General features: G+C 41.1%; 1 protein-coding gene across 6 annotated transcripts in view; it reads left to right on the forward strand.

The window, feature by feature from the left end:
* The first annotated feature begins 967 nt into the window (after positions 1 to 967).
* Positions 968 to 19,068, forward strand: part of AMBRA1 (autophagy and beclin 1 regulator 1) — a 179,654-nt gene continuing 161,553 nt past the window's right edge. For 5 of the 6 annotated variants that reach the window (XM_080643224.1, XM_080643225.1, XM_080643226.1 and 2 more), the window contains exon 1: positions 1,069 to 1,191. The gene's annotated coding sequence lies outside the window, so the exon portion shown is untranslated. Of the gene's footprint in view, positions 1,192 to 19,068 lie in introns of all 6 variants that reach the window. The other variant, XM_080643228.1, reaches the window with a different exon arrangement.

Raw genomic sequence — 19,068 nt, forward strand, 5'->3', positions numbered from 1 at the left:
CCATATTTGTGATGAGCATATTAGTTTGTTTACTAAGAGACCAGAAAGAGGCTATTATTGTGAGGATGAAAATATCAACACATTTTGTCAGGTTCTGAACCCAGAGACTTTTGATTATTATGTAAGAAGCATACCTGTGGCCCTAACCGGTTTGGCTCAGTGGATAGAGCCTCGGCCTGCGGACTGAAGGGTCCCAGGTTCGATTCCGGTCAAGGGCATGTACCTTGGTTGCGGGCACATCCCCAGTGGTAGGTGTGCAGGAGGCAGCTGATCAATGTTGCTCTCTCATTGATGTTTCTAACTCTTCTATCCCTCTCCCTTCCTCTCTGTAAAAATCAATAAAATATATTAAAAAAAAAAAAGAAGCATACCTGTGGTTCTAGGCTGTTGGAAGAAAATAAAAGAGAAAAGCAGTACGTGTTTTTGTTTTTGTTTCTGCCTTAAGTACAGACAGAACCTTGACTTTTCCCAGCTTCTCTTTGCTATGCTTACGGGAGCTAAATTGAAGTTTTAATACACTTTCATTTTGTTCCTTAGTCTGGATTCTCTCTCATTTTCTCTCTGTGCCTTTGTCATATGTATATGTACAAATATCTAGATCTATCTATATAATCTTTATCTTTCACCTCACTCTCCCGTGTGAAAACTGTCAAATTTGCTCAATTGGGATAGTGTTTTGAGTCCAAAAGGTCGTCGCTGAACTATAGTTAAAACAAGTGTTATTGTGCTATGACTTGATCTTCAACACTCTCAAGAAAAACTCCTGTTCTCTAAACAACTTTGTCGGCCACGGACACAGAAAATGGCAGAAATAGAGGTTTCTTTACTCCATGGCTAACGATCGATCTGGGTTTGTTTATTTGTGCCTTGGACAGGAGCCGGACTTTGAACTGAAGCGGAGATGTTTTTCGGCGCTCGACTGCAGTGCCTTGAACGATTGCGTGGGCGCTCCTCCTTTGATGTCTGGGACGTTCGTGCATTCGGTAATCTTTTGCGCCGTCTTCTCGCTTGATGTCTCCTGAGCGGCGGTAGTGCCGGGTCGAAGGCTGACTGTTTCGCGCGGCCCTGCGCTCAAGCTGCTTTCTCCTGCTGGTCGGTAGAGCGGACCCTTGCTTCCTTCCTGTCTCTTCTTCCTCCTTGTGGCTCTGTCCACCCGCTGGACTGCAAACCGAGCCCCCGCCCGCCTCGCAGGTAGGCCCGGGAGGAGCCTTGGAGGCCCGGCCCGGCCCGGCATCCTTCCGCCGTCTGGTTGGGAAGACCTTGGCGCCGGCGGGTGGGCGGGCGGGTCGGCTGCGGAGACGCGGCCAGAGGAGGAGCTACCCGGCTGCGTTCGGGGGCGCGGTCCGAGAGGCGGCAGGGAACTGAGGGAGAAGCCGGAAAGAGGGAGAGATGCTGAGGCTGCCCGGTGTGATTCGGTAGGGAGGGGATGTTGGGTCGAGGGCGGGTATTGGCACCCCCAGTGTAGGGGGGAATCGCTTTCCAGGAACGGATAGAGCTTTGCGCGCTTTGATCCTCCCCCGCCCCCGCACCCCCGCAACACTCCCTTGTCGTGACTCAATTGCACTGGGGACCCCTTAGTGAGATTGGTCTTTGAAGGGACCCTGGGTAGGTGTAGGAAATGGAACTAGGTCCTCTGGCTCCTCTGAGCGAAGTGTCATGTTCTTGCCTTTTTCGGTTAGGGAAACTGAGGCGGAGGTCTGGGATGTGACTCCCCATATCCCGGACAGATCTTTAAATGCGATTTGTTGTTTACCTGTGGTTCCTCCTTCCTAGGAATATAGATTTGTCACTGGAGACTTCAGAAGTAAAGGGACCATGCTATTTTGTCTAGTTTTGCTTTTCAAAGTCTGCATTTTCACGAGCGTAGCAATGACAGTTTCTGTTTAATAGAAAATTTTGTTTGCTGTCCAGTTTGCTTTCTTTTTTCTTTTTTTAAATTTTTTTAAAATTAATACTTATTTCTCCTTTCTCAGTGGAAGTCTTTCAGCTGTCGTGGTGAAGATGCTAATGTCTAACCGGATGGTCAAGATATTGAAGTCAGATATTTTTCCTGAGAGTTTGCTTTCTAGGAAGAATCCAAAGGAAACCCCAGGATTCTTATTCAGACAATTTTGTCATTTTTGAGTAGTGGTTTAGTTACTGCATACTAGAGTTATAAAAGTTGTATGTAGGACTCATTCAAATATTGAGATATTTAAATTGAAAATTAATATCCTGGGAACTCTTATGTTTTCCTTTTGTCTCCCGACTTGGAAACTTTGGGGACTAAGTGTTCTTACTCATTTTATTTTCATTGGATTCAGTGTCATGATTCTAATTTGTGTGATTTCTTTGCTGGAATAAAAAATCAGTGGAGAGGTCATTCTAGGTTGAATAAGTATTTCCATAGGTGTAGAATCAATAGGAGAATGGCTTTAAGGGAGAACAGACTAAATTCCGAGTACATGGATGGAAACTATACAAGTCTGTTCCTTTATCAACATAGAATTCTCACATGTGTTTCGGAAAGATTTTTGTTCCTCTAATTTGTGTGTGTGTCTGTTTGGTGAGGTCAGTAAGATTTAAATGAAGGGCCCTTGACTATGAGTGATGTCCTAGTTACCAGGACTTCAGTGCTCCTAGAAAAGGGGTTAAGGAAGAGCCACCAGACAATCTTTGTGGAGAATCTAGATTGGGAAGTTAGGCTTAGAATGTGTGTTCTCTGAAAAAAATTTTATGGTGGAAGAGAATTGACATCAGAGGAAGGAATTTAGAGAAGGGACACTGTCCCTTGGGGATTGATAGTTTCTGTGTCAAAGTTAGAGTTAGTGTAGTATCTCAGGGGCTCCTAGTGTATATTGAGTAATAAATGTAGTTTACTATGAGTGTCACAAAGAAATGTTAGGAACATTTTGTTATTGTTTTTTAATATATTTTTATTGGTTTCAGAGAGAAAGGGAGAAGGAGAGAGAGATAGAAACATCAATGATGAGAGAGAATCATGGATGGGCTGCCTCCTGCACACACTCTCCTTACTGGGGATTGAGCCCCCCAACCTGGGCATGTTCCCTGACCCGGAATTAAACTGTGACCTACTGGTTTATAGGTCCATGCTCAACCCACCGAGCCACACTGGCTGGGCATTTTGTTATGTTTTCATAGGAAGGAATTAGCAAAGGTTTAAGTTGAAGAGGAAAGAAATTTGGTTATGGTAGGGAGGTTTCCAGGATATAGCTTATCAGCTTCTCCCCTGCTTTATGATAGACATTCATTCAATTTTTACTTTTCTTGGTGAAATCGTGTTTTGTTCTGTCAGTGTCAGATCACCCTCTCTTCTGGCATTTCCTTTTAGAAATTTACAGGCTCGGAATGTGATTAAATTATTCTACCTTCTCTTTTTTAAAAAAAATATATTTTTATTGATTTCAGAGACGAAGGGAGGGGCAGAGAGAGACGATGAGAGAGAATCATCGATCAGCTGCCTCCTGCACACTCCCCACTGGGTGTGTGCCCACAACCAAGGCACACGCCCTCGATCGGAATTGAACCCGGGACCCTTGAGTCCGCAGGCCAACGCTCTATCTACTGAGCCAAACTGGCCAGGGCAACAAGTGGTTATTTTTATAATTTAGCTTTGTACAGTATATTTTCAGCATGTGTTAGGAAACATTTTTGATCATGCTCCTTTGAGCTAGGTATAATACTGAATCCATACATTATGGTCTTCAAGGATCTTCATGAATGTTTGCAGTTTATGTTGATAATTTATCTCACCCTTAAAGGAATTGGAGAAAAGCTTTCGTTAGCATACTTAGGTATCTATCTATCTATCTATCTATCTATCTATCTATTTATTTATTTATGTTCCTTTAATTGATGAGATAGAGAGAGAGGAAGAAACCAATATGGATGTGAGAGAGAAACATGGATCGGTTGCCTCCTGCATGTGCCCCCACTGGGGATCGAACCCGCAACCTGGGCATGTTTCCTGACCAGGAATCAAACCTACCACGTCTCTGTCCATGGGACAATGCTCCAACCAATTGAACCACACTGGCCAGGGCTTAGGTCTTTTTTTGTTGTTGTTAATCCTTATCTGAGGGTATTTTCCCATTGATTTTTAGAGAGAATGGAAGGGAGAGGGAGAGACAAGAGAGAAACATTGATGTGAGAGACATACATTGATTGGTTGCCTCCTGCATGCACTCCGACCAGGGCCAGGAAACCTGCAGCCAAGGTATGTGCCCTTGACTGGAATCGAACACGGGACCCTTCAGTCCACAGGCCGACGCTCTATCCACTGAGCCAAACCTGCTAGGGCAGGTGTTTTTTGTTTTGTTTTGTTTTTTTTTTTAAAGATAAGCCTTGATAGAGTTATTTTGGAATGGAATGCATATCTATTTTACCTACTGATTTGGTTTACCAAAAAGAACACGAGAAAAGAAACCCTTAAGTTCCTTTAATCATAGTCATTCTTGTTTCTCTCTCCAATTGTTCCTCATAAACTCAAAGAGAACTTTCTGTTTCTTGTCATAATTTCTGTTTATACAGAAGTACTATGGTACAACCTGTCCTGTTGGTGGTGGTCTGTATTTATATTTTAAAGCCCCTTTCCCTTCCCCCCCAAGTTAATTAGATCAATTTTTTTTCTTTTCCCAAAACTACAATTAGTTACTGATAGATAAAAATTTTGGGAACAGTTTTTGTCAGAATGTATTCATGTGCCCAGTAGTCTGTGGCAGTCTGCCAAAGTGATGTGGTAAGAAAAAAAACAGATTAAGGAAATCAGAAGACCAGGGTTTAAGTCCTATGCTTACTAGCTTACTAGCTGAGAAATCTACAAATTATTTAAGGAGGAAGGTTATAGGGAAGGTTACTTGAGCATTTACTATGTCATATTCTTTACATTTCTTTAACCTCATTTAATACTCATAATAGTCCCTTAAGGTATATTTTATTTTCCCCATGGATACTGAACTCAGAGAGAGTAAATAATGCCCGGCCAAGATCACACAGCAAGTGTATAGCAGAGCTGGACTTCAAATCCAAGGCTCTGAAGGCTTTTATGAGTCTTTAGATACAGAATGGGGAAGATAATACTTCTACCATAATACTTTTGTTGAAAAAGTACATGAAGCTGGTTTGAAAAGATAAAGTGCTCTTCAAATGTTAACTTCTATGCTATCTTACAGCAACAATGAACAGATGTCATCTAGGCTCTTGGACAACTTGTTTCTTTCAAGGCAGCGTTGTGCTTGACAGTTAAGGAGGACAGAGGTGATAAACATTGAACCAGCATCGAAGGAGCTTACTGATGTGGAAAGGAGTAAGTGCTTAGAAGTGCTAGAGAAAGATGAGTTTTAGGTGCTACATGTTTAGATGGAGTGACACCAAGCATATTTACTCTCTCCTACTTAGTCCTGGCCTGTGTGTCTGTAGATTAGTATAGTATCTTTTCAACTTGTTCTCTGTCTCTTCCTTTGCTCTCACCTCACTTCTCTACCTAAACTTTTTCCTTTCTTCATTGAGGTTTTTTTAAATCCTCACCCGAGGATATGTTTTATTGATTTTAGAGAAAGAGGAGGGGTGGGAGAGGGGAGACAGAAACATAGATTGGTTGCATTTCATACCTTATGGTGCCCTGATGTACCACTCCCGGACCTAGGTATGTGCTCTGACCAGGAATGAACCCTGCAACCTTTTTGGTGTACGGGATGACACTTCCACCAACTCAGCCACCTGGCTGGGGCTTCATTGAATATTTTCTTGTACTGTGTTTATTCCCGAGGTATGAAATATGCATATCAGACCTTTGGAACTCCTTTTTGATGGTGACTATTTCAACTCTTACCATTTCAGACGTTTTGTTCATCTTGAATTTATTGAATGCTCATTAGATGTTGGAATACAAGAGTAGACATGATGGTTCTTGCTCTTATGGAGTTTATTCCAGTGGGGAGCAGAGTTGACCAGGTATCTGATAAAAATTGAAATTTAGGCTGTGTTTTGAAGGAAACAATCCAGGGCTGACAGAGAGAGATGAAAGAGTAAGGAGGGCACTGGATGTTCCCGGAGATTGGAGTTGTCAGTTATGGCATCCTTAATCCCTTGAAAAAGTTGCAATTACAACATTCCATGATTCATTAAATTATGGTTCCCTTGCTGCCATAGAAGTCTTCATTTAAGATTGCTACATGTAATATTTTTCTGTTACTTAATATATGATGACACTGGATTTGCCCTGGTAAAGGATAACCATGGCTTATAAATATCTAACATGCTTGATTAATGAGTTTAATATTTTAATTCTTAAATGATCTGCATTTAATTAGTTCTCATTATTTTCACCCCAAATAACTATCTTTTGGAAGTGGAGTTCATGAACTTGAACACGAGATACATGCATACCTTCAGGTGTATTTGTAGCAGGGAATAAGCTGAAGTGCCTATATAAGGGGAAAGATTTAGGAGAATTGTCTTGAAATTGAGAGAGGGAAAATGTAGGCATCTGCTGAGTGTGTATATTAGTATTTATAATCTTGTTTGGTGTCTTCCAAGAAGTAAAAGTATATTGCAGCCCTAGCTGGTATGGCTCAGTGGATAGAATGTTGGCCTGCGGACTGAAGGGTCCCAGGTTTGATTCCAGTCAGGGGCACATGCCTGAGTTGTAGGCTCAATCCCCAGTAGGGGGCGTGCAGGAGGCAGCCATTCAATGATTCTCTTTCATCGTTGTTTCTATCTCTCTCTCCCTCTCCCTTCTCTGAAATCAATAAAAACATATTTTTTTTAAAAAGTATTTTGCAAACATTTGTTTTGCTGCTACTTATTGAAATCTTTTTGTGTTTAAAGGGTACCTCTTTATTTTATTTTATTTTTTACAAAGATTTTAACATTATTATTTTAAAATAGGTTTTTATAGAAGTAAGAGAGAGATTGAGAAAGAAACATCCATGTGAATCAATTGATGCCTCCATGTGAATCAGTTGGCGCCTCCAGCATGAATCCCATAGGGCAGTAGTTGGCAAACTCATTAGTCAGCAGAGCCTAATATCAACAGTACAACGATTGAAATTTCTTTTGAGAGCCAAATTTTTTAAACTTAAACTTCTTCTAACGCCACTTCTTCAAAATAGACTCACCCAGGCCGTGGTATTTTGTGGAAGAGCCACACTCAAGGGGCCAAAGAGCCACATGTGGCTCGGGATCCGCAGTTTGCTGACCACTGCCATAGGGGATTAAGCCACAACCTGGGTATGTGCCTGGACCAACTGGGAATCGAACCCATGACCTTTCAGTGCACAGGATGACTCTCAACCAACCAAGCCACACCAACTAGGGGCTTATTTATTTATTTAAAAAAATTTTTAAATATATATTTTATTTATTTATTTATTTATTTAATATATTTTATTGATTTTTTACAGAGAGGAAGGGAGAGGGATAGAGAGCCAGAAACATCGATGAGAGAAACACCGATCAGCTGCCTCCTGCACACCCCCCACTGGGGATGCGCCCGCAACCAAGGCACATGCCCTTGACCGGAATCGAACCCGGGACCCTTCAGTCCGCAGGCCGACGCTCTATCCACTGAGCCACACCAACCAGGGCTATTTATTTATTTTAATAGAGAAAAGAAGAGGGTAAGGACTGAGCTTTGGAACATGGCAACAATTAAAGATTGAGCAAATGGGGGAAAATCAAGGATTTTGTAAAGGACATCCAGTGAGGGGATAGGAAAATCCCAACAGTGAGACACTGAGGGAAGTTAAGGGGGAAAATAGTTTTAAAAGTAAGGAAAATTGCCTTAGCTGGTTTGGTTCAGTGGATAGAGCGTCAGCCTGTGGACTGAAGGGTCTCGGGTTTGATTCTGGCCAAGGGCACATGCCCGGGTTGCTGGCTTGATCCCCAGTTGGGGGTTTGCAGGAGGCAGCCAATCAATGATTCCCTCTCATTGATGTTTCTCTCTCTCCCTCTCCCTTCTTCTCTGAAATCAATAAAATATATATTTTTTAAAAAGTAAGGAAGCTTGTTACTTGTTTGCATTTCTGCTGAGAGGTCACTTTAGAAAAAAAAATAGAGAATTGATATTTGGCTTTGGAAACGGACCTCATCAGTTATCTCTACGGACATCATCAGTTTGATGAGGAAAGTCAAAACTGGATCAGAGTAGGCTGAGAAGTAAATGTGAAGTGAGGAAGTCAGAGCAAGCGCTATAGAGAGTGGAATCATATATTTTCTTTTTGTAGAATTAATGGGTAGATTTCACATTTCATGATTTCATCATTAGTTCATTTCAGCTTCCCAGGATAAAACATGCATATATTCTTCCATGAACTAAAATTACTTTGTTTTAGGAATATATGCCAATGATATAGTGAAACATCTGAATTTTTGCTGAGTTGAAGAGGATTAATATGCATGTTTAATTTGGAGAGAAAATTGGAGTATTTCAGTCTAGCTGACCAGTGAAAACGGGGCAGAAAAAACATAGTCTTCCCAAACTCTTGAATGACAACATAGTGGCACTGACTCTGAAGCCAAGCATTCTGGGTCCAAATTCCAGCACCACTACTTACTTGCTTTGTGGCTTGGGCAAGTTACTAAACCTCTCTGTGCCTCTGCTCATCTGTAGAATATAATTTAGTTGTGAGAATTAAATGAGTTAATATATGTAAAGAGCAGCACATAGCACTTTATATGCTAGTGTAATTTTCAATATTATTATAACAAGATAAAGATTATGTGTTCTTCAAAAGGAGAACAAATAATAGTGATGCTGAGATTGAAGTTTAGTAAACTTGAATAGGGAATAGTAAGTTAAAGTAGCATATATATCCCTCCTCTTCAGTGCCCTTCAGATTAAAGTAAGAGGATGAGCCCTTGTTGGGAAAGAGAAACTTAGAAAGCAAAAGTGTCTGAAAGAGTTCCAAATATAAGATAGATGGCAAAATTTTGAGGATTTTGTAATACATGCAGTAAAACAGGCCAGAGCTATTTTAGAAACAGAAAAACATTTCTTTACAAAACAGGTAGAAAATGTTAGCATCTGAAATTTACCTTCTGTTTAACCTGTGATTTACTATCTACTTGTACTATGGCAGCGGTCGCCAACTGGTGGTCCGCGAGGTCCGAAAGGTTGGCAACTGCTATACTATGGTGCTTGAAGGATTTTTTTTTTAAAGCCTCATGAGGATATTTTTTCCATTGATCTTTAGAGAGAGTGGGAGGGAGGGAGGAGGGAGAGAGAAACATCAGATGTGAGAGAGACATATCAGTTGGTTGAACCTGCAACCGAGGTACGTGCCCTTGAATGGGAATCGAACATGAGACCCTGCAGTCCCAGGACTGACACTCTAACCACTGAGAAAACTGGCCAGGTTGGTGCTTGAAGGATTTTGAAGTTGACTGAAGGCATGGAAAATAATGATATTTAGGGAAAAGTCAAAGCTACCAAATCGCCTTGGGTCAACTTCTGGAAGAATGAACATATTTTTTTTGCATAGTGGTAAAGACAAAATCCAGTGGAGTTGGTTTTTTATTACTCCTATCTCTTTATGATATTACTAGAGGCCCAGTGCACAAAATTCATGCACTCGGGGGGTGGGGTGGTCCCTCAGCCCGGCCAGTGCCCTCTCACAGTCCGGGAGCCCTTGGGGGGATGTCTGACTGATGGCTTAGGCCCGCTCCCTGCAGGGCTAAGCCATCAGTGGGACATCCTTAGTGCTGCCGCAGAGGAGGGAGAGGCTCCCGCCACCGCCGCTGCGCTCGCCAGCCGTGAGCCCGGCTTCTGGCTGAGTGGCGTTCCCCCTGTGGGAGCTCACTGACCACCAGGGGGCAGCTCCTGCGTTGAGCGTCTGCCCCCTGGTGGTCAGTGTGCATCATAGCGACCGGTCATTCTGCTGTTCGGTCGATTTGCATATTAGCCTTTTATTATATAGGATAGGATAAGTTGTAAATTGTTTCAGTCTTTGCCTTAACTGTTTATGTGCTCCTCTCTAAATCTCTATAATATTCCTGCTCTGTCTTGTAAAAAACCTATTTAAGGATTATTGTAGAGTCTATTTTTTTCAATCATTCATTCAGTAAATATTTATTGCATGTCTACCTCTATGGTAGATAATGAGGATACCATAAGAACTGATTATAACCAGTGCTTATTGAAGTGCTTCGTGCCAGGTACTGTACTAAGTGCTTTGTGTCATTGATTCTTTTCATTTTCATAACAACCTCTTGGTGTAGCAACTTCTATTCTCCCCATTTTATAGATGTTGAAATTGTGGCACTGAGAGATGAAGCAGTTTGCCCAAAGTCATGGTGGTAGTAAGTTGCAGAACCAGGATTTGAAACCAAGCAGCTTGGCTCCATACTCCCCTGCTCTTAAGCCCTAAATTATATTGATTTTAAATTACTTTAAACAATTCTAAGCTTTCTAAACTACTACCACTGTACTAAGACTAGAGTGAAAAAAATAGACATTGGCCATGCCTTATATAAATTATAGTCCAGAGTAGAAAGACAGTAAACAAAATGCATCAATAAATTATAATTGCAAAGTGTGTAAAGTCCCACAATGGAAAAGTAAAAAGGAAATTATAGTAGGGGAACCTGAATTATATTGGTGCTTTGGGGAGGTTTCTCTGAAGAAGTGATATTTAAGATATTTAAGCAGAGACTAGGAGGATGAAAAGGGAAGGTAAACGCCTGAAGGACATCCTTGGGGTGGGAAAGAACTTGGCACATTGAGAAACTGAAAGGAGATTGGTGTGGCGGGAATATAGTGGGAGAGGGAGGGGAGAGGCTTAGTACAAGGATAGACTTAAGCAGGACTTTGTCGAAGAGTTTGGATTTCTTTTCTAAGTATAATTGGAAGTCTTTGAAGGTTAAGAATGCATGTTGTGACCTAGTATATGATTTTAAAAGGTTACTCTGGCTATATTTTTGGGAAAGAATTTGGAAATTATGGAAAATTTGGGAAGAAGAGAAGAGGGGGAAGTATGATAGTTAGGATGTCTTATAGTGGTCCAGACAAAAGATGACAGTTTGGATTTGGCTGTAGGCAGTGGAGATGGAGGAGAGTAGAAAGATTCAGTACATATTTTGGAATTAGGACAGGCAAGACCTAATGATGGATTGGATATGTGGGAAGAGGGAGGTGTCAAGTATGATTCCCAGATTTCTGGCATGAGCATCTGGATAGATGAAGTTGCCATTTCTGAGATGGAAACACTGGAGGAGGAGCAGATTTTGACTAGAGTTGGGGAGTGGAATGAAGACCTCCATTTTAGTCTTGCTAAATGTGAGATGTGTGAAAACATACAAATGGAGAAATCAAGCAAGCAATCTTTGAGCTAATGCTCAAAAATGGTGCTGGAAATAAATCTGGATGCTCTTGGTATATAGGTGGTGTTTACAGCCAAGGAAAATGGAGGATATTATCTAGAGGAAAGATATGTATACTAGTAGACTTGGAAGAGAAGAGTGCACAGGACCCAGCTCTAAGGAATTTAAGAGAAAATCTCAGAAATGGAAAGAGGAGCATGTTTCAAGAAGGAAGTGATCCACCTGTATTTTGTTATTTTAGCAACACAGAGATCATTATGGTCACAACAAGAACAATGTTGGAGGCCCTAACCAGTTTGGCTGCAGATTGAAGAGTCCCAGGTTCTATTTCGGTCAAGGGCACTTACCTTGGTTGTGGGCACATCCCCAGTAGGAGGTGTGCAGGAGGCAGCTGATGTTTCTTTCTCATCGATGTTTCTAACTCTCTATCTCTCTCTTCCTCTCTGTAAAAAATCAATAAAATATGTTTTTTAAAAAAAGTACAATGTTGGAGGAATATAGGGCCAGAAGCCAAATTGAAGTGGGTTTAAGAAGTGGGAAGGGAGGAAGTAGAGATGGTCTGTATATTTTGATTATTAGCATGTCTGTCTCCCCATAAGAAGTAATATTTTAAAAAGAAGTAATATAATACGGTCCGTGATGATAGGAACAATACATTTTCATTTTTATGTTCGTGGTTGCTTAGCTTTGGTGTCTTGCCAGGAGGTTGTATCAAAGGAGAAAGGTGAGAGGGAATGAGTATATTTGCAAAATGGGGAGAGTAATGATTCTCATGATTTTTATTTTTATTTTTTTCTTTTATATATATTTTTATTAAGGTATTATATGTGTACATACCTTACCATTGCCCCCCCCCCCACCCCACTCCCATACATGCCCTCACCACCCAATGTTTCTCATGATTTTTATATGTAGCTTTGGAGGTTAAGGGTTTATGTAATTTTCAACTTCGTTATTGTTAAGTAGCCTTTCTTTTTTCACCTTCCTACCTAATGGTTCTTTGTATTTTGGAATAGCTAAGATTTGGAAAATTTATTTTTATTTTTTTTATAATTTAAATTCTTTATTGTTTAAAGTATTACATAAGTCTCCTTTTTCCCCCTATTTACCTCTCCCCGGCTGCCCCCAACCCCCAGCACATGCCCCCCTCATCTGTGTCCATTGGTTATGCTCACATGCATGCATGCAAGTCCTTTGGTTGATCTCTTCCCCGCTCATCCCCCGCCTTCCTTCATGGGTTGGACAATGTGTTTGATGCTTCTATGACTCTGGTTCTATTTTTGTTCATCAGTTTATGTTGTTCATTATATTCCACAAATGAGTGAGGTAATGTATTTATCTTTCTCTGACTGGCTTATTTCGCTTTGTATAATTCTCTCCAGTTCCAAACATGCTGTTGCAAATGGTAAGAATTCCTTCTTTTTCACAGCAGCATAGTATTCCATTGTGTAGATGTATCAGTTTTCTAATCCACTCATCTGATGATGGGCACTTTCCAAATCTTAGCTATTGTAAATTGTGCTGCTATCAACATAGGGGTGCATATATCCTTTCTGATTGGTGTTTCTGTTTACTTGGGATATATTCCTAGAACTGAGACCACTGGGTCAAATGGAAGTTCCATTTTTAATTTTTTGAGGAAATGCCGTACTGCTTTCCACAGGGGCTACACCAGTCTGCATTCCCACCAGCACTGCAAGAGGGTTCCTTTTTCTCCGCATCCTCTGCAACACTCATCATTTGTTGATTTGTTGATGATAGCCATTCTGACAGATGTGAGATGGTATCTCATTGTTTTGATTTGCATCTCTCGGATGATTAGTGACTTTGAGCATGTTTTCATATGTCTCTTGGCCTTCTGTATGTCTTCTTTCAAAAAGTGTCTATTTAGGTCCTTTGCCCATTTAAAAAAATATGTATTTCTTTATTGATTTCAGAGAGGAAGGGAGAAGGAGAGAGAGAGAGAAACATCAGTGACGAGAGAGAACCACTGATTGAGCACGTCCCCTACTGGGGATCTGAGCCCACAACCCAGGCATGTGCCCTTGGCCGGAATCGAACCCAGGACCCTTCAGTCTGCAGGCCAATGCTCTATCCACTGAGCCAAACCAGCTAGGGTCCTTTGCCCATTTTTTTGATTGGATTATTTATCTTCCTTTTGTTAGGTTTTATGAGTTCCCTATAAATTTTGGAGATTTGGCCCCCACCCACCACAGCTTCATCCAGAAGGTTGTCCAGTCTAATTAGCATATTATGCTTTTATTATTGTAGATACTGTATAATTGTGACTCTAGACTTGATTTTGGTTTCTATTTTGTTTCCCATTTACATAATCTTTGCTCAGAGTCTAATCAGCTATATTGAAATAATATTAAACATTTTGGCTATAATTCTACCTAGAATTTTATATCATGACTTTCCTGGGAAGGGCTGGGCATTTTTTGGATATTATCTTTGTTCTTCTAGCATTCTTTTTTTAAATATATATTTTAATTGGATTCAGAGAGGAAGAGAGAGAGAAACATCACTGATGAGAGAAAATCATTGATTGGCTGCCTCTTGCATGCCCCCTACTAGGGTTCGAGCCCACACCCCGGGCATGTGCCCTCCACTGGACTCAAACCCGGGACTCTTCAGTCCGCAGGCCGACGCTCTATCCACTGAGCCAAACCAGCTAGGGCTCCTAGCATTCTTTAAAAAATAAAAAATTGATGTAGCACAAAATTAGCCATCTTAAAGTGAACAATTTAGTGGCATTTAGTACATTTACAGTGTTGTGTAAGTGCCATCTCTGTCTAGTTCTAAAACGTGTCCATCACTCCTATGTAAAACCCCTTTCCAATTAAGCAGTTTCATTTCATTCCTCCTTTCCACCAGCCACTGGAAACAGCAATCTGCATTCTGTTTTTATGGATTGATCTGTTCTGGATATTTCATATAATGTAATCGTATAATATACATATAACCTTTTGCATATATATATACATATATATATATAAATACACACACACACACACGTATATACTGTATATCATAATCTGTTTATCCATTCAACCACATTGAACACTTGGACTGTTTCCACCTTTTGGATATTGTCAGTAGTGCCACTGTAAACATTGTGTGTACATGTACTTGTTTTCAGTTGTTTTGGGTATATACTTATGAGTGGAATTGCAGGGCCTTAGTGTGTGTGATTTGAGAGTTGTTGGCTGGGTTTAGATTGGGATTGAGAATCTCTTTCCTGTATGTTTAATTTTTTGAGGAACTGTGTTCTCCTAACATACTGGTTTTATTATTTGCATTTTACTGATGGCATAATTGAGGCATAGCATCTGCATCGTTTTAACTTCCTATCATCTTCAGAGCAAGTCAGTGATGGAAGTAGGAATTTAAGACTTAATGATGTTCTTTGTCTAAAGGTGACCCATTTAAAGCCATGTTGAATTTACATGAGGCTGTTTGAAATGGGCTTCCTATATTTTATATTCTCTTGAAGAGATATTGTTCAGGTGGTGTTAAGCAGATGTTCTCTTTCCATAGAGGACAAGACAAGAGGGAATATGTTTTAATTGCAACTGAAGGAATATATATTACAAATTAGAAAGAACTTCCTGACTGCAAGATCTGGAATGTTACCAAGGAAGGTTGTGAAATATCTTCCCCAAAGACTTAGTAACTATCTTTCTAGGATGATTTAGGTTTGGGCTTGTTGAGAAATGAGGGAGATATGAAAGATTACTTGCTGAGGTCCCTGGTAACCTCAGAACATAGTTGTTTGGTAGTTAACCAAAACAGTATTTCTGGCATTTTAATGAGTATATTATAATTCTCCTTATGAAGAAAAAATTGCTCAAGGCCTCCTGGTAAAATAGAATATTAACATTCTGAATCTTATGCTGAGGGATGTGTTCTTTATCATATGTGTTATTCTTGGCTTTATGGTATATTTTTAAATTTTTATTTAAAATTTGTTAAATTTGTTTTAAATTTATTGATTTTTAGAGAGAGAGAAGAAGAAGAGAGAGAGATTTGTTATTCCACTTATTTATGCATTCATTGGTTGATTCTTGTATGTGCCATGACCGGGGATTGAATGTGCAACATTGGCATATTGCAGCAATGCTCTAACCCAGTGGTCGGCAAACTCATTAGTCAACAGAGCCAAATATCAACAGTACAACAATTGAAATTTGAGAGCCAAATTTTTTAAACTTAAACTTCTTCTAACGCCACTTCTTCAAAATAGACTCGCCCAGGCCGTGGTATTTTGTGGAAGAGCCACACTCAAGGGGCCAAAGAGCCGCATGTGGCTCGCGAGCCACAGTTTGCCAACCACGGCTCTAACCAACTGAGCTACCCGTCCAGGGCTATTAAACATTTGTTTGTATATTATTTTTATTATGATTTTCTTCCTAAACCATGGGAATCAAAGCCAACATCTGTAGCTTCTATAGAGTATGTGATTTCAGATTTGTTGGCTGGGCTTAGATTCAGATTGATAATCTCTTTCCTATAAAAATTAATTTGGTCTCCTGTTATACATGTAGAAATGGGAACATATTATCAATAACAGGCTAAGATAATAGATTTTTTAAAAATATATTTTATTGATATTTTTACAGAGAGGAAGGGAGAGGGATAGAGAGCTAGAAACATCGATGAGAGAGAAACATCGATCAGCTGCCTCTTGCACACCTCCCCCTGGAGATGTGCCCGCAACCAAGGTACATGCCCTTGACCGAAATCGAACCCGGGACCCTTCAGTCCGCAGGCCGATGCTCTTTCCACTGAGCCAAACCGGTTTCGGCTATCTTATTGATTTTTTACAAAGAGGAAGGGAGAGGGATAGAGAGTTAGAAACATCAATCAGCTGCCTCTTGCACACCCCCTACTGGGGATGTGCCCACAACCAAGGTACATGCCCTTGACTGGAATTGAACCTGGGACCCTTGAGTCCGCAGGCTGACTGTCTACCCACTGAGCCAAACCGGTTAGGGCTAAGATAATAGATTTTTAATTACTAGTTTAGGACATGCCAGGTTAAAATAACTTAGATGAAGATGCACATGATGTAACCATATTTTTGGTTTGTGGTGCCTGGGGAAATAGAAGCCTAGAAGATGGGCAAATGAACATTAGATTCTGTTGCAGAACATGAATATAAAAATATTCATTAAGTGCAATATTAAGTTTCCAGTTTAAATGCTTTACTCAGGAAGTACCAATGTTAAGGTGCTCAGAACAGCATTAATTTATTCAATCTGGCACTTACACTGAGTGGCCAGATTATTATGATCTCTGAACGCATCATAATCTGGCCACTCAGTGTATATCCTATATAATAAAAGGCCAATATGCAAATTGCCCCTTGGAGCAGGAGTTCGACCAGCAGGCAGGCCAGCCAACCGCCCATGTCCCCTCCCCCTGGCCAGGCTGGTTGGACCCCACCCATGCACGAATTCATGCACTGGGCCTCTAATACACACACACACACACACACACACAGCATGCACTGGGAATCTAATACACACACACACACACACACACACACACACACACACTCTCTCTCTCTCTCTCTCTCTCTCTCTCTCTCTCTCTCTCTCTCTCTCTGAGTGGCCAGATTATGATGGGTTCAGAGATCATAATAATCTGGCCACTCAGTGTAGCGTCTACATTAAGGTATCTTGTAAGAGATCTCTTGTCTCATCAAAATAGGGCTTTGAGGTCTAAGGGCTGTTGACTGGAAAGCTAAACTGAGTTAGGTGGTATTACTACCTTTGGTACCTTTAATGAAGGATTTATTAGGTTTATTTTAGTTGAGCTATGGGAGTATTTACTTGTTTGCTGATTTGAAGATATCATCAAATATACGTATTGAGCTTTCTTTTCTTTCTTTTTTTTGTTAATCCTCACCCAAAGATATTTTTCCATTGTTTTCTGGTGAGAGTGAAAGGGAGAGGGAAAGACAGAGAGAAACACATAGATTGGTTGCCTCCTGCAGGAGCCCTGACCAGGGTCCGAGTCGGGGAGGAGCCTGCAACCAAGGTACGTGCCCTTGACCGGAATCGAACCCGGGACCCTTCGGTCCGCAGGCCAATGCTCTATCCACTGAGCCAAACCGGCTAGGGGTTCTTTTCTTTTTTAAAAAAATATTTTTATTGATTTCAGAGAGGAAGGGAGAGGGAGAGAGAAACAGAAACATCAATGATGAGAGATAATCATCAGTCAGCTACCTCCTGCATGCCCCACACTGGGGATCGAGCCCGCAACCACTGAGCCACGCTGGCTGGGCTGTATTGAGCTTTCTTGAATTGGTAACAACTGTTACCTCTACAGGATAAAAGAGAGGGGATCCAACTTTTGAATATTTACGATATGCTGGTAATTTTATATTTGTTCTATGTAATATTCATTACAGACCTATTAAGTGGATGGTGGTGTCTCTTGTAAGGTTATATAAATGGTGAATGGCAAAGCTGAGATGGAAAAGACAGTCTTCTGTTTCAGACTAGTGGTTTTTAAAATTATGTTCTTTATTCTTTTCAAAAAATAAATTTTTATTGATATCAGAGAAGAAGGGCGAAGGAGAGAGAGACTGGGGATCAACCCGGGCACGTGTCCTGACCGGGAATCAAACTTTGACCTCTTGGTTCATTGGTCAACGCTCAACCACTGAGCCACACCGACCAGGTGATTGGTTGTCTCTTAATCTCATCTAACTAGGAATCGAACTCACAACCTTTTCGGTGTATGGAATGGGGCTCCAACCAATCTAGCCACCCAGCCAGGGCAAGGCAGGAATGTTCTTCTTCTTCTTTTTTTTTTTTTTTTTTAAATATATATTTTATTGATATTTTAAAGAGAGGAAGGGAGAGGGATAAGAGTTAGAAACATCGATGAGAGAGAAACACCGATCAGCTGCCTCCTGCACACCTCCTACTGGGGATGTGCCCGCAACCAAGGTACGTGCCCTTGACCAGGATCGAACCTGGGACCTTTCAGTCCGCAGGCTGACGCTCTAACCACTGAGCCAAACCGGTTTCGGCAGGAATGTTCTTGTTCACTCTGGTATCCTTAGTGCCTAGAGTACATAGTAGATGGTCAATAAACACTGTACTGTCTATCATTGCTTTTGCATCCCCTATCCCTTTTAAGTGTTGTTTCTTTTTATTTGGAAAGTTGGGGAAATGGAATCCAGCTTCTAGTCAGAGCTTAAAGTGACTAGGACAGCTGTGGGCAAACTACGGCTCCGCGGCCCGTTTGGCTGTTCTATCCGGCCCGCGGAGCCGAAAGAGCGGAGGGTTCTCTTGCTCTCCCCTCCGCTCCTTCACCAGCAGCAGTGTTAACATGGCAGCATCGGGAAACACAACCGCAGCTCCTTCTTCTGAGTGGGCGGATTTATATCCGCCCATTCAGTAGAAGGAACAACCTCTCAATCTTCCAGAGGCTCCTTGTAATGCCCTCCGACGGGTCTCCCGACATCACCCTGGGAATGCATAGACACGTTATCGTGGTGATGTAGGGAGACACGCCCCTGGAGAGCACAGTATCAGAGCATTAGCTAAAAAGGAGACCAACAACACTGTTCCCACTGAAGTTGATGTTTTAAAGACCAAAAACCTTTCAACCCAGTCTACATTGCCATCTACATCTACGTCCCGGGCATAATTTGGAAGTTGCACTAAAGAAAATGTTTAATTTACTGTTTACACATTTTGTTCTTTTCTATTTGTTTTAGTTTTAAATTAT

Source organism: Plecotus auritus (assembly GCF_963455305.1).
Source record: "Plecotus auritus genome assembly, chromosome: 9".
NCBI classification, from domain to species: domain Eukaryota; kingdom Metazoa; phylum Chordata; class Mammalia; order Chiroptera; family Vespertilionidae; genus Plecotus; species Plecotus auritus.